This window comes from Rhinoderma darwinii, chromosome 3 (genome assembly GCF_050947455.1).
Source record: "Rhinoderma darwinii isolate aRhiDar2 chromosome 3, aRhiDar2.hap1, whole genome shotgun sequence".
NCBI classification, from domain to species: Eukaryota; Metazoa; Chordata; class Amphibia; order Anura; family Rhinodermatidae; genus Rhinoderma; species Rhinoderma darwinii.
The window spans coordinates 414,137,408-414,153,893 of NC_134689.1; the positions used below are offsets into that span (position 1 = coordinate 414,137,408).

Below are 16,486 nucleotides of genomic sequence, written 5' to 3' on the forward strand. Positions count from 1 at the left end.
AGGGAAAGAGTCAAAAGAGGTGCAGAGTCTGCTATAAGAGGGGGATAAGGAAGAACACAATATACCAATGTGACACGTGTCCCGAAAAACCAGGGCTCTGTATAAAAGATTGTTTTAAAATGTATCATACATCCCTTGATTTTCAATTTACCCTGATGCACTCCGCACAGCTTACCCCCCTCATCTTTCCCTTCTGAGCCCTGCCGTATGCCCAGGCAGCTGATAACAGCCACATGTAGGGTATTGTCGTACCCAGGAGAACCCACATTACAATTTAAGGGGTGTATATCTCCGGTGGCGCATGCTGGGCACACTATATTGGACACTGAAATGGCATATACATATATAAAATTGCAAATCTCACACTGCACCATCTGCTGCGCATTATCTTTTACACAGTACCTGTGGGGTCAAAATGCTCACTACACCTCTAGATGAATGTCTTAAGGGGTGTAGTTTTTAAAATGGGGTCACTTCTCGTGGGTTTCAACTGTACTGGTACCTCAGGGGCTTCTGCACACATGACTTAGCACCAGAAAAGCTCCAGTAGGCCAAATGGTGGTCCTTTCCTTCTGAGCCCTCCCATGGGCCCAAAGGGCAGTTTATCACCACAAATGGGGTATTGCCGCACTAAGGACAAATTGGGCAACAAAATGGGGTATGTTGTTCCTTGTGAAAATAAGAAATTTTGATCAAAAATGACATCTTATTGGAAAAAATATCATTTTTTTCATTTCACAGCCCAATTCAAATAGGTGCTGTGAAAAAACTGTGCGGTCAAAATGATAACAAAAACCATAAATGAATTCCTTGAGGGGTGTAGTTTCCAAAATGGGGTCACTTCTGGTGGGTTTCCATTGCTTTGATACCTCTGGGGCTCTGCAAATGCAACATGGCACCCGAAAACCAATCCAGCAAAATCTGGACTCCAACAAACACATAGCGCTCCTTTCCGTCTGAGCCCTCCCATGGGCCCAAACGGCAGTTTATCACCACAAATGGGGTATTGCCGCACTAAGGACAAATTGGGCAACAAAATGGGGTATGTTGTTCCCTGTGAAAATAAGAAATTTTGATCAAAAATGACATTTTATTGGAAAAAATATCATTTTTTTCATTTCACAGCCCAATTCAAATAGGTGCTGTGAAAAAACTGTGCGGTCAAAATGATAACAAAAACCATAAATGAATTCCTTGAGGGGTGTAATTTCCAAAATGGGGTCACTTCTGGTGGGTTTCCATTGTTTTGATACCTCAACGCCTCTTCAAACCTGGCATGCTGCCTAAAATATATTCTAATAAAAAAGAGGCCTCAAAATGCACTAGGTGCTTCTTTGCTTCTAGGGCTTGTGTTTTAGTCCACGAGCGCAGTAGGGCCACATGTGGGACATTTCTAAAAACTGCAGAATCTGGACAATACATATTTAGTAGTGTTTCTCTGGTAAAACCTTCTCTGTTACTAAAAAAAAATTGAATAAAATTGAAATTCAGCAGAAAAAATGAAATTTGCAAATTTAATTTCCACTTTGCTTTAATTCCTGTGAAATGCCTGAAGGGTTAAAAAACTTTCTATATGCTGTTTTGAATACTTTGAGGGGTCTAGTTTTTAAAATGGGGTGTTTTATGGGGGTTTCTAATACATAGGCCCCTCAAATCCACTTCAGAACTGAACTGGCACCTTCAAAAAAAGGCTTTTGAAATTTTCTTAAGAATATGAGAAATTGCTGTTTATGTTCTAAGCCTTGTAACGTCTAAGAAAAATAAAAGAATGTTCAAAAAACGATGCCAATCTAAAGTAGACATATGGGAAATGTGAACTAGTAACTATTTTGGGTGGTATAACCGTCTGTTTTTCAAGCACATGCATTTAAATTCTGAAAAATGCTATTTTTTGTAAATTTTCTCTAAATTTTGCAATTTTTCACAAATAAAGACTGAATATATCGACCAAATTTTACCACGAACATGAAGCCCAAAGTGTCACGAGAAAACAATCTCAGAATCGCTTGGATAGGTTTAAGCATTCCGACGTTATTACCACATAAAGTGAAATATGTCAGATTTGAAAAATGGGCTCTGAGCCTTAAGGCCCAAACTAGGCTGCGTCCTTAAGGGGTTAATAACTGCTCCCATATGGTCTAGCGGTTAAGATTCCTGGTTTTCACCCAGATGGCCCGGGTTCGACTCCCGGTATGGGAAAAAACCTTTTACTAGTCTTGCACTTTCAAAGGTTGAGCGTTATAGGATAAAAGTGCTCTTTGTGGCCATAAATTCTATTTTATCTTTGTTTACCCATTCCTCCTCTTTTCACCAGATCCTATTTGAGCTTGAAAACTCAAATAATTCCTATTGTTCCCTTCTCACTCCAAGTCAACAACCCCTTTATCCTGTCAGTTTGGCTAATTTTCCTTTTTTTAATGAACTAGTTTCGCCAATAAATAAGAAACCATCAGACTATTTCACCCAATCTGATTGGGAATTTACTTTAATATTGTTTCTTTTTAGGCAAGATCCTATTTTGGATTTAAAGCTCAAATCATTCCCATCTCTTCTACTCACTCAAAAATGACAAGGAAATCAACAACACTTTCCTCATATATTAAAAATGTTTCGGCAGAAAAACCCAATTTCCTGCATGAATGGAGGAAGACAAAAACTCACTGAACAGTGCCTTGTGTGTGGATCGAACTCACGACCTTCAGATTATTAGACTGACACGCTTCCTACTGCGCTAACGAGGCAACCACCAGATGTTTGTAGACAAGCTCAAAGCGGCAAAATGAAAAAAATATATATATATTTTCTTTATTCCCACTTTTTCTTAGTCCATGACTCATTTTACTTAATAACTGCTCCCATATGGTCTAGCGGTTAGGATTCCTGGTTTTCACCCAGGTGGCCCGGTTTCAACTCCCGGTATGGGAAAAAACCTTTTACTAGTCTTGCACTTTCAAAGGTTGAGCGTTATAGGATAAATGTGCTCTTTGTGGCCATAAATTCTAAATTATCTTTGTTTACCCATTCCTCCTCTTTTCACCAGATCCTATTTGAGCTTGAAAACTCAAATAATTCCTATTGTTCCCTTCTCACTCCAAGTCAACAACCCCTTTATCCTGTCAGTTTGGCTAATTTTCCTTTTTTTAATGAACTAGTTTCGCCAATAAATAAGAAACCATCAGACTATTTCACCCAATCTGATTGGGACTTTGCTTTAATATTGTTTCTTTTTAGGCAAGATCCTATTTTGGATTTAAAGCTCAAATCATTCCCATCTCTTCTACTCACTCAAAAATGACAAGGAAATCAACAACACTTTCCTCATATATTAAAAATGTTTCGGCAGAAAAACCCGATTTCCTGCATGAATGGAGGAAGACAAAAACTCACTGAACAGTGCCTCGTGTGAGGATCGAACTCACGACCTTCAGATTATTAGACTGACACGCTTCCTACTGCACTAACGAGGCAACCACCAGATGTTTGTAAACAATCTCAAAGCGGCAAAATGAAAAAATATATATACATTTTCTTTATTCCCACTTTTTCTTAGTCCATGACTCATTACACTAAATAACTGCTTCCATATGGTCTAGCGGTTAGGATTCCTGGTTTTCACCCAGGTGGCCTGGGTTCGACTCCCGGTATGGGAAAAAACCTTTTACTAGTCTTGCACTTTCAAAGGTTGAGCGTTATAGGATAAAAGTGCTCTTTGTGGCCATAAATTCTATTTTATCTTTGTTTACCCATTCCTCCTCTTTTCACCAGATCCTATTTGAGCTTGAAAACTCAAATAATTCCTATTGTTCCCTTCTCACTCCAAGTCAACAACCCCTTTATCCTGTCAGTTTGGCTAATTTTCCTTTTTTTAATGAACTAGTTTCGCCAATAAATAAGAAACCATCAGACTATTTCACCCAATCTGATTGGGAATTTGCTTTAATATTGTTTCTTTTTAGGCAAGATCCTATTTTGGATTTAAAGCTCAAATCATTCCCATCTCTTCTACTCACTCAAAAATGACAAGGAAATCAACAACACTTTCCTCATATATTAAAAATGTTTCGGCAGAAAAACCCGATTTCCTGCATGAATGGAGGAAGACAAAAACTCACTGAACAGTGCCTTGTGTGTGGATCGAACTCACGACCTTCAGATTATTAGACTGACACGCTTCCTACTGCGCTAACGAGGCAACCACCAGATGTTTGTAGACAAGCTCAAAGCGGCAAAATGAAAAAAATATATATATATTTTCTTTATTCCCACTTTTTCTTAGTCCATGACTCATTTTACTTAATAACTGCTCCCATATGGTCTAGCGGTTAGGATTCCTGGTTTTCACCCAGGTGGCCCGGTTTCAACTCCCGGTATGGGAAAAAACTTTTTACTAGTCTTGCACTTTCAAAGGTTGAGCGTTATAGGATAAATGTGCTCTTTGTGGCCATAAATTCTAAATTATCTTTGTTTACCCATTCCTCCTCTTTTCACCAGATCCTATTTGAGCTTGAAAACTCAAATAATTCCTATTGTTCCCTTCTCACTCCAAGTCAACAACCCCTTTATCCTGTCAGTTTGGCTAATTTTCCTTTTTTTAATGAACTAGTTTCGCCAATAAATAAGAAACCATCAGACTATTTCACCCAATCTGATTGGGACTTTGCTTTAATATTGTTTCTTTTTAGGCAAGATCCTATTTTGGATTTAAAGCTCAAATCATTCCCATCTCTTCTACTCACTCAAAAATGACAAGGAAATCAACAACACTTTCCTCATATATTAAAAATGTTTCGGCAGAAAAACCCGATTTCCTGCATGAATGGAGGAAGACAAAAACTCACTGAACAGTGCCTCGTGTGAGGATCGAACTCACGACCTTCAGATTATTAGACTGACACGCTTCCTACTGCACTAACGAGGCAACCACCAGATGTTTGTAAACAATCTCAAAGCGGCAAAATGAAAAAATATATATACATTTTCTTTATTCCCACTTTTTCTTAGTCCATGACTCATTACACTAAATAACTGCTCCCATATGGTCTAGCGGTTAGGATTCCTGGTTTTCACCCATGTTGCCCGGGTTCAACTCCCGGTATGTGAAAGAACCTTTTACTAGTCTTGCACTTTCAAAGGTTGAGCGTTATAGGATAAAAGTGCTCTTTGTGGCCATAAATTCTAACTTATCTTTGTTTACCCATTCCTCCTCTTTTCACCAGATCCTATTTGAGCTTGAAAACTCAAATAATTCCTATTGTTCCCTTCTCACTCCAAGTCAACAACCCCTTTATCCTGTCAGTTTGGCTAATTTTCCTTTTTTTAATGAACTAGTTCCGCCAATAAATAAGAAACCATCAGACTATTTCACCCAATCTGATTGGGACTTTGCTTTAATATTGTTTCTTTTTAGGCAAGATCCTATTTTGGATTTAAAGCTCAAATCATTCCCATCTCTTCTACTCACTCAAAAATGACAAGGAAATCAACAACACTTTCCTCATATATTAAAAACGTTTCGGCAGAAAAACCCGATTTCCTGCATGAATGGAGGAAGACAAAAACTCACTGAACGGTGCCTCGTCTGAGGATCGAACTCACGACCTTCAGATTATTAGACTGACACGCTTCCTACTGCACTAACGAGGCAACCACCAGATGTTTGTAAACAATCTCAAAGCGGCAAAATGAAAAAATATATATACATTTTCTTTATTCCCACTTTTTCTTAGTCCATGACTCATTTTACTTAATAACTGCTCCCATATGGTCTAGCGGTTAGGATTCCTGGTTTTCACCCATGTTGCCCGGGTTCGACTCCCGGTATGTGAAAGAACCTTTTACTAGTCTTGCACTTTCAAAGGTTGAGCGTTATAGGATAAAAGTGCTCTTTGTGGCCATAAATTCTAACTTATCTTTGTTTACCCATTCCTCCTCTTTTCACCAGATCCTATTTGAGCTTGAAAACTCAAATAATTCCTATTGTTCCTTTCTCACTCCAAGTCAACAACCCCTTTATCCTGTCAGTTTGGCTAATTTTCCTTTTTTTAATGAACTAGTTCCGCCAATAAATAAGAAACCATCAGTCTATTTCACCCAATCTGATTGGGACTTTGCTTTAATATTGTTTCTTTTTAGGCAAGATCCTATTTTGGATTTAAAGCTCAAATCATTCCCATCTCTTCTACTCACTCAAAAATGACAAGGAAATCAACAACACTTTCCTCATATATTAAAAATGTTTCGGCAGAAAAACCCGATTTCCTGCATGAATGGAGGAAGACAAAAACTCACTGAACAGTGCCTTGTGTGTGGATCGAACTCACGACCTTCAGATTATTAGACTGACACGCTTCCTACTGCGCTAACGAGGCAACCACCAGATGTTTGTAGACAAGCTCAAAGCGGCAAAATGAAAAAAATATATATATATTTTCTTTATTCCCACTTTTTCTTAGTCCATGACTCATTTTACTTAATAACTGCTCCCATATGGTCTAGCGGTTAGGATTCCTGGTTTTCACCCATGTTGCCCGGGTTCGACTCCCGGTATGTGAAAGAACCTTTTACTAGTCTTGCACTTTCAAAGGTTGAGCGTTATAGGATAAAAGTGCTCTTTGTGGCCATAAATTCTAACTTATCTTTGTTTACCCATTCCTCCTCTTTTCACCAGATCCTATTTGAGCTTGAAAACTCAAATAATTCCTATTGTTCCCTTCTCACTCCAAGTCAACAACCCCTTTATCCTGTCAGTTTGGCTAATTTTCCTTTTTTTAATGAACTAGTTCCGCCAATAAATAAGAAACCATCAGACTATTTCACCCAATCTGATTGGGACTTTGCTTTAATATTGTTTCTTTTTAGGCAAGATCCTATTTTGGATTTAAAGCTCAAATCATTCCCATCTCTTCTACTCACTCAAAAATGACAAGGAAATCAACATCACTTTCCTCATATATTAAAAACGTTTCGGCAGAAAAACCCGATTTCCTGCATGAATGGAGGAAGACAAAAACTCACTGAACAGTGCCTCGTGTGAGGATCGAACTCACGACCTTCAGATTATGATACTGACACGCTTCCTACTGCGCTAACTAGGCAACCACCAGATGTTGGTAGACAAGCTCAAAGCGGCAAAATGAAAAAATATATATACATTTTCTTTATTCCCACTTTTTCTTAGTCCATGACTCATTACACTAAATAACTGCTCCCATATGGTCTAGCGGTTAGGATTCCTGGTTTTCACCCATGTTGCCTGGGTTCGACTCCCGGTATGTGAAAGAACCTTTTACTAGTCTTGCACTTTCAAAGGTTGAGCGTTATAGGATAAATGTGCTCTTTGTGGCCATAAATTCTAACTTATCTTTGTTTACCCATTCCTCCTCTTTTCACCAGATCCTATTTGAGCTTGAAAACTCAAATAATTCCTATTGTTCCCTTCTCACTCCAAGTCAACAACCCCTTTATCCTGTCAGTTTGGCTAATTTTCCTTTTTTTAATGAACTAGTTTCGCCAATAAATAAGAAACCATCAGACTATTTCACCCAATCTGATTGGGACTTTGCTTTAATATTGTTTCTTTTTAGGCAAGATCCTATTTTGGATTTAAAGCTCAAATCATTCCCATCTCTTCTACTCACTCAAAAATGACAAGGAAATCAACAACACTTTCCTCATATATTAAAAACGTTTCGGCAGAAAAACCCGATTTCCTGCATGAATGGAGGAAGACAAAAACTCACTGAACAGTGCCTCGTGTGAGGATCGAACTCACGACCTTCAGATTATGATACTGACACGCTTCCTACTGCGCTAACTAGGCAACCACCAAATGTTTGTAAACAAGCTCAAAGCGGCAAAATGAAAAAATATATATACATTTTCTTTATTCCCACTTTTTCTTAGTCCATGACTCATTACACTAAATAACTGCTCCCATATGGTCTAGCGGTTAGGATTCCTGGTTTTCACCCATGTTGCCTGGGTTCGACTCCCGGTATGTGAAAGAACCTTTTACTAGTCTTGCACTTTCAAAGGTTGAGCGTTATAGGATAAAAGTGCTCTTTGTGCCCATAAATTCTAACTTATCTTTGTTTACCCATTCCTCCTCTTTTCACCAGATCCTATTTGAGCTTGAAAACTCAAATAATTCCTATTGTTCCCTTCTCACTCCAAGTCAACAACCCCTTTATCCTGTCAGTTTGGCTAATTTTCCTTTTTTTAATGAACTAGTTTCGCCAATAAATAAGAAACCATCAGACTATTTCACCCAATCTGATTGGGACTTTGCTTTAATATTGTTTCTTTTTAGGCAAGATCCTATTTTGGATTTAAAGCTCAAATCATTCCCATCTCTTCTACTCACTCAAAAATGACAAGGAAATCAACAACACTTTCCTTATATATTAAAAACGTTTCGGCAGAAAAACCCGATTTCCTGCATGAATGGAGGAAGACAAAAACTCACAGAACAGTGCCTCGTGTGAGGATCGAACTCACGACCTTCAGATTATGATACTGACACGCTTCCTACTGCGCTAACTAGGCAACCACCAGATGTTTGTAGACAAGCTCAAAGCAGCAAAATGAAAAAATATATATACATTTTCTTTATTCCCACTTTTTCTTAGTCCATGACTCATTACACTAAATAACTGCTCCCATATGGTCTAGCGGTTAGGATTCCTGGTTTTCACCCATTTTTCCCGGGTTCGACTCCCGGTATGTGAAAGAACCTTTTACTAGTCTTGCACTTTCAAAGGTTGAGCGTTATAGGATAAAAGTGCTCTTTGTGCCCATAAATTCTAACTTATCTTTGTTTACCCATTCCTCCTCTTTTCACCAGATCCTATTTGAGCTTGAAAACTCAAATAATTCCTATTGTTCCCTTCTCACTCCAAGTCAACAACCCCTTTATCCTGTCAGTTTGGCTAATTTTCCTTTTTTTAATGAACTAGTTTCGCCAATAAATAAGAAACCATCAGACTATTTCACCCAATCTGATTGGGACTTTGCTTTAATATTGTTTCTTTTTAGGCAAGATCCTATTTTGGATTTAAAGCTCAAATCATTCCCATCTCTTCTACTCACTCAAAAATGACAAGGAAATCAACAACACTTTCCTCATATATTAAAAATGTTTCGGCAGAAAAACCCGATTTCCTGCATGAATGGAGGAAGACAAAAACTCACTGAACAGTGCCTCGTGTGAGGATCGAACTCACGACCTTCAGATTATTAGAATGACACGCTTCCTACTGCACTAACGAGGCAACCACCAGATGTTTGTAAACAATCTCAAAGCGGCAAAATGAAAAAATATATATACATTTTCTTTATTCCCACTTTTTCTTAGTCCATGACTCATTACACTAAATAACTGCTTCCATATGGTCTAGCGGTTAGGATTCCTGGTTTTCACCCAGGTGGCCCGGGTTCGACTCCCGGTATGGAAAAAAACCTTTTACTAGTCTTGCACTTTCAAAGGTTGAGCGTTATAGGATAAAAGTGCTCTTTGTGGCCATAAATTCTAACTTATCTTTGTTTACCCATTCCTCCTCTTTTCACCAGATCCTATTTGAGCTTGAAAACTCAAATAATTCCTATTGTTCCCTTCTCACTCCAAGTCAACAACCCCTTTATCCTGTCAGTTTGGCTAATTTTCCTTTTTTTAATGAACTAGTTCCGCCAATAAATAAGAAACCATCAGACTATTTCACCCAATCTGATTGGGACTTTGCTTTAATATTGTTTCTTTTTAGGCAAGATCCTATTTTGGATTTAAAGCTCAAATCATTCCCATCTCTTCTACTCACTCAAAAATGACAAGGAAATCAACAACACTTTCCTCATATATTAAAAACGTTTCGGCAGAAAAACCCGATTTCCTGCATGAATGGAGGAAGACAAAAACTCACTGAACGGTGCCTCGTCTGAGGATCGAACTCACGACCTTCAGATTATTAGACTGACACGCTTCCTACTGCACTAACGAGGCAACCACCAGATGTTTGTAAACAATCTCAAAGCGGCAAAATGAAAAAATATATATAAATTTTCTTTATTCCCACTTTTTCTTAGTCCATGACTCATTACACTAAATAACTGCTCCCATATGGTCTAGCGGTTAGGATTCCTGGTTTTCACCCATGTTGCCCGGGTTCGACTCCCGGTATGTGAAAGAACCTTTTACTAGTCTTGCACTTTCAAAGGTTGAGCGTTATAGGATAAAAGTGCTCTTTGTGGCCATAAATTCTAACTTATCTTTGTTTACCCATTCCTCCTCTTTTCACCAGATCCTATTTGAGCTTGAAAACTCAAATAATTCCTATTGTTCCCTTCTCACTCCAAGTCAACAACCCCTTTATCCTGTCAGTTTGGCTAATTTTCCTTTTTTTAATGAACTAGTTTCGCCAATAAATAAGAAACCATCAGACTATTTCACCCAATCTGATTGGGACTTTGCTTTAATATTGTTTCTTTTTAGGCAAGATCCTATTTTGGATTTAAAGCTCAAATCATTCCCATCTCTTCTACTCACTCAAAAATGACAAGGAAATCAACAACACTTTCCTCATATATTAAAAACGTTTCGGCAGAAAAACCCGATTTCCTGCATGAATGGAGGAAGACAAAAACTCACTGAACAGTGCCTCGTGTGAGGATCGAACTCACGACCTTCAGATTATGAGACTGACACGCTTCCTACTGCGCTAACTAGGCAACCACCAGATGTTTGTAGACAAGCTCAAAGCGGCAAAATGAAAAAATATATATACATTTTCTTTATTCCCACTTTTTCTTAGTCCATGACTCATTATACTTAGTAACTGCTCCCATATGGTCTAGCGGTTAGGATTCCTGGTTTTCACCCATGTTGCCCGGGTTCGACTACCGGTATGTGAAAGAACCTTTTACTAGTCTTGCACTTTCAAAGGTTGAGCGTTATAGGATAAAAGTGCTCTTTGTGGCCATAAATTCTAACTTATCTTTGTTTACCCATTCCTCCTCTTTTCACCAGATCCTATTTGAGCTTGAAAACTCAAATAATTCCTATTGTTCCCTTCTCACTCCAAGTCAACAACCCCTTTATCCTGTCAGTTTGGCTAATTTTCCTTTTTTTAATGAACTAGTTTCGCCAATAAATAAGAAACCATCAGACTATTTCACCCAATCTGATTGGGACTTTGCTTTAATATTGTTTCTTTTTAGGCAAGATCCTATTTTGGATTTAAAGCTCAAATCATTCCCATCTCTTCTACTCACTCAAAAATGACAAGGAAATCAACAACACTTTCCTCATATATTAAAAACGTTTCGGCACAAAAACCCGATTTCCTGCATGAATGGAGGAAGACAAAAACTCACTGAACAGTGCCTCGTGTGAGGATCGAACTCACGACCTTCAGATTATGATACTGACACGCTTCCTACTGCGCTAACGAGGCAACCACCAGATGTTTGTAGACAAGCTCAAAGCGGCAAAATGAAAAAATATATATACATTTTCTTTATTCCCACTTTTTCTTAGTCCATGACTCATTACACTAAATAACTGCTCCCATATGGTCTAGCGGTTAGGATTCCTGGTTTTCACCCATGTTGCCCGGGTTCGACTCCCGGTATGTGAAAGAACCTTTTACTAGTCTTGCACTTTCAAAGGTTGAGCGTTATAGGATAAAAGTGCTCTTTGTGGCCATAAATTCTAACTTATCTTTGTTTACCCATTCCTCCTCTTTTCACCAGATCCTATTTGAGCTTGAAAACTCAAATAATTCCTATTGTTCCCTTCTCACTCCAAGTCAACAACCCCTTTATCCTGTCAGTTTGGCTAATTTTCCTTTTTTTAATGAACTAGTTTCGCCAATAAATAAGAAACCATCAGACTATTTCACCCAATCTGATTGGGACTTTGCTTTAATATTGTTTCTTTTTAGGCAAGATCCTATTTTGGATTTAAAGCTCAAATCATTCCCATCTCTTCTACTCACTCAAAAATGACAAGGAAATCAACAACACTTTCCTCATATATTAAAAACGTTTCGGCAGAAATACCCGATTTCCTGCATGAATGGAGGAAGACAAAAACTCACTGAACAGTGCCTCGTGTGAGGATCGAACTCACGACCTTCAGATTATGATACTGACACGCTTCCTACTGCGCTAACGAGGCAACCACCAGATGTTTGTAGACAAGCTCAAAGCGGCAAAATGAAAAAATATATATACATTTTCTTTATTCCCACTTTTTCTTAGTCCATGACTCATTACACTAAATAACTGCTCCCATATGGTCTAGCGGTTAGGATTCCTGGTCTTCACCCATGTTGCCCGGGTTCGACTCCCGGTATGTGAAAGAACCTTTTACTAGTCTTGCACTTTCAAAGGTTGAGCGTTATAGGATAAAAGTGCTCTTTGTGGCCATAAATTCTAACTTATCTTTGTTTACCCATTCCTCCTCTTTTCACCAGATCCTATTTGAGCTTGAAAACTCAAATAATTCCTATTGTTCCCTTCTCACTCCAAGTCAACAACCCCTTTATCCTGTCAGTTTGGCTAATTTTCCTTTTTTTATTGAACTAGTTTCGCCAATAAATAAGAAACCATTAGACTATTTCACCCAATCTGATTGGGACTTTGCTTTAATATTGTTTCTTTTTAGGCAAGATCCTATTTTGGATTTAAAGCTCAAATCATTCCCATCTCTTCTACTCACTCAAAAATGACAAGGAAATCAACAACACTTTCCTCATATATTAAAAACGTTTCGGAAGAAAAACCCGATTTCCTGCATGAATGGAGGAAGACAAAAACTCACTGAACAGTGCCTCGTGTGTGGATCGAACTCACGACCTTCAGATTATTAGACTGACACGCTTCCTACTGCGCTAACGAGGCAACCACCAGATGTTTGTAAACAAGCTCAAAGCGGCAAAATGAAAAAAATATATATATATTTTCTTTATTCCCACTTTTTCATAGTCCATGACTCATTTTACTTAATAACTGTTCCCATATGGTCTAGCGGTTAGGATTCCTGGTTTTCACCCAGGTGGCCCGGGTTCGATTCCTGGTATGGGAAAAAACCTTTTACTAGTCTTGCACTTTCAAAGGTTGAGCGTTATAGGATAAAAGTGCTCTTTGTGGCCATAAATTCTAATTTATCTTTGTTTACCCATTCCTCCTCTTTTCACCAGATCCTATTTGAGCTTGAAAACTCAAATAATTCCTATTGTTCCCTTCTCACTCCAAGTCAACAACCCCTTTATCCTGTCAGTTTGGCTAATTTTCCTTTTTTTAATGAACTAGTTCCGCCAATAAATAAGAAACCATCAGACTATTTCACCCAATCTGATTGGGACTTTGCTTTAATATTGTTTCTTTTTAGGCAAGATCCTATTTTGGATTTAAAGCTCAAATCATTCCCATCTCTTCTACTCACTCAAAAATGACAAGGAAATCAACAACACTTTCCTCATATATTAAAAACGTTTCGGCAGAAAAACCCGATTTCCTGCATGAATGGAGGAAGACAAAAACTCACTGAACGGTGCCTCGTCTGAGGATCGAACTCACAACCTTCAGATTATTAGACTGACACGCTTCCTACTGCACTAACGAGGCAACCACCAGATGTTTGTAAACAATCTCAAAGCGGCAAAATGAAAAAATATATATAAATTTTCTTTATTCCCACTTTTTCTTAGTCCATGACTCATTACACTAAATAATTGCTCCCATATGGTCTAGCGGTTAGGATTCCTGGTTTTCACCCATGTTGCCCGGGTTCGACTACCGGTATGTGAAAGAACCTTTTACTAGTCTTGCACTTTCAAAGGTTGAGCGTTATAGGATAAAAGTGCTCTTTGTGGCCATAAATTCTAACTTATCTTTGTTTACCCATTCCTCCTCTTTTCACCAGATCCTATTTGAGCTTGAAAACTCAAATAATTCCTATTGTTCCCTTCTCACTCCAAGTCAACATCCCCTTTATCCTGTCAGTTTGGCTAATTTTCCTTTTTTTAATGAACTAGTTTCGCCAATAAATAAGAAACCATCAGACTATTTCACCCAATCTGATTGGGACTTTGCTTTAATATTGTTTCTTTTTAGGCAAGATCCTATTTTGGATTTAAAGCTCAAATCATTCCCATCTCTTCTACTCACTCAAAAATGACAAGGAAATCAACAACACTTTCCTCATATATTAAAAACGTTTCGGCAGAAAAACCCGATTTCCTGCATGAATGGAGGAAGACAAAAACTCACTGAACAGTGCCTCGTGTGAGGATCGAACTCACGACCTTCAGATTATGAGACTGACACGCTTCCTACTGCGCTAACTAGGCAACCACCAGATGTTTGTAGACAAGCTCAAAGCGGCAAAATGAAAAAATATATATACATTTTCTTTATTCCCACTTTTTCTTAGTCCATGACTCGTTATACTTAATAACTGCTCCCATATGGTCTAGCGGTTAAGATTCCTGGTTTTCACCCAGGTGGCCCGGGTTCGACTCCCGGTATGTGAAAGAACCTTTTACTAGTCTTGCACTTTCAAAGGTTGAGCGTTATAGGATAAAAGTGCTCTTTGTGGCCATAAATTCTAACTTATCTTTGTTTACCCATTCCTCCTCTTTTCACCAGATCCTATTTGAGCTTGAAAACTCAAATAATTCCTATTGTTCCCTTCTCACTCCAAGTCAACAACCCCTTTATCCTGTCAGTTTGGCTAATTTTCCTTTTTTTAATGAACTAGTTTCGCCAATAAATAAGAAACCATCAGACTATTTCACCCAATCTGATTGGGACTTTGCTTTAATATTGTTTCTTTTTAGGCAAGATCCTATTTTGGATTTAAAGCTCAAATCATTCCCATCTCTTCTACTCACTCAAAAATGACAAGGAAATCAACAACACTTTCCTCATATATTAAAAACGTTTCGGCAGAAAAACCCGATTTCCTGCATGAATGGAGGAAGACAAAAACTCACTGAACAGTGCCTCATGTGAGGATCGAACTCACGACCTTCAGATTATGAGACTGACACGCTTCCTACTGTGCTAACTAGGCAACCACCAGATGTTTGTAGACAAGCTCAAAGCGGCAAAATGAAAAAATATATATACATTTTCTTTATTCCCACTTTTTCTTAGTCCATGACTCATTATACTTAGTAACTGCTCCCATATGGTCTAGCGGTTAGGATTCCTGGTTTTCACCCAGGTGGCCCGGGTTCGACTCCCGGTATGGGAAAAAAACTTTTACTAGTCTTGCACTTTCAAAGGTTGAGCGTTATAGGATAAAAGTGCTCTTTGTGGCCATAAATTCTAATTTATCTTTGTTTACCCATTCCTCCTCTTTTCACCAGATCCTATTTGAGCTTGAAAACTCAAATAATTCCTATTGTTCCCTTCTCACTCCAAGTCAACAACCCCTTTATCCTGTCAGTTTGGCTAATTTTCCTTTTTTTAATGAACTAGTTCCGCCAATAAATAAGAAACCATCAGACTATTTCACCCAATCTGATTGGGACTTTGCTTTAATATTGTTTCTTTTTAGGCAAGATCCTATTTTGGATTTAAAGCTCAAATCATTCCCATCTCTTCTACTCACTCAAAAATGACAAGGAAATCAACAACACTTTCCTCATATATTAAAAACGTTTCGGCAGAAAAACCCGATTTCCTGCATGAATGGAGGAAGACAAAAACTCACTGAACGGTGCCTCGTCTGAGGATCGAACTCACAACCTTCAGATTATTAGACTGACACGCTTCCTACTGCACTAACGAGGCAACCACCAGATGTTTGTAAACAATCTCAAAGCGGCAAAATGAAAAAATATATATAAATTTTCTTTATTCCCACTTTTTCTTAGTCCATGACTCATTACACTAAATAACTGCTCCCATATGGTCTAGCGGTTAGGATTCCTGGTTTTCACCCATGTTGCCCGGGTTCGACTCCCGGTATGTGAAAGAACCTTTTACTAGTCTTGCACTTTCAAAGGTTGAGCGTTATAGGATAAAAGTGCTCTTTGTGGCCATAAATTCTAACTTATCTTTGTTTACCCATTCCTCCTCTTTTCACCAGATCCTATTTGAGCTTGAAAACTCAAATAATTCCTATTGTTCCCTTCTCACTCCAAGTCAACAACCCCTTTATCCTGTCAGTTTGGCTAATTTTCCTTTTTTTAATGAACTAGTTTCGCCAATAAATAAGAAACCATCAGACTATTTCACCCAATCTGATTGGGACTTTGCTTTAATATTGTTTCTTTTTAGGCAAGATCCTATTTTGGATTTAAAGCTCAAATCATTCCCATCTCTTCTACTCACTCAAAAATGACAAGGAAATCAACAACACTTTCCTCATATATTAAAAACGTTTCGGCAGAAAAACCCGATTTCCTGCATGAATGGAGGAAGACAAAAACTCACTGAACAGTGCCTCGTGTGAGGATCGAACTCACGACCTTCAGATTAT

At 38.2% G+C, this 16,486-nt stretch overlaps 5 non-coding genes across 5 annotated transcripts; all 5 read left to right on the plus strand.

Moving 5' to 3' along the window:
* Nucleotides 1-2,127: 2,127 nt before the first annotated feature.
* Nucleotides 2,128-2,199, plus strand: TRNAE-UUC (transfer RNA glutamic acid (anticodon UUC)). Its single transcript has one exon. It is a non-coding gene; the product is annotated as a tRNA-Glu (tRNA).
* A 1,379-nt stretch (nucleotides 2,200-3,578) lies between these two features.
* On the plus strand, nucleotides 3,579-3,650 carry TRNAE-UUC (transfer RNA glutamic acid (anticodon UUC)). Its single transcript has one exon. It is a non-coding gene; the product is annotated as a tRNA-Glu (tRNA).
* A 5,730-nt stretch (nucleotides 3,651-9,380) lies between these two features.
* On the plus strand, nucleotides 9,381-9,452 carry TRNAE-UUC (transfer RNA glutamic acid (anticodon UUC)). The gene has a single exon. It is a non-coding gene; the product is annotated as a tRNA-Glu (tRNA).
* A 3,554-nt stretch (nucleotides 9,453-13,006) lies between these two features.
* TRNAE-UUC (transfer RNA glutamic acid (anticodon UUC)) lies at nucleotides 13,007-13,078 on the plus strand. The gene has a single exon. It is a non-coding gene; the product is annotated as a tRNA-Glu (tRNA).
* Nucleotides 13,079-15,181: 2,103 nt separating this feature from the next.
* On the plus strand, nucleotides 15,182-15,253 carry TRNAE-UUC (transfer RNA glutamic acid (anticodon UUC)). The gene has a single exon. It is a non-coding gene; the product is annotated as a tRNA-Glu (tRNA).
* The last annotated feature ends 1,233 nt before the right edge of the window (nucleotides 15,254-16,486 follow it).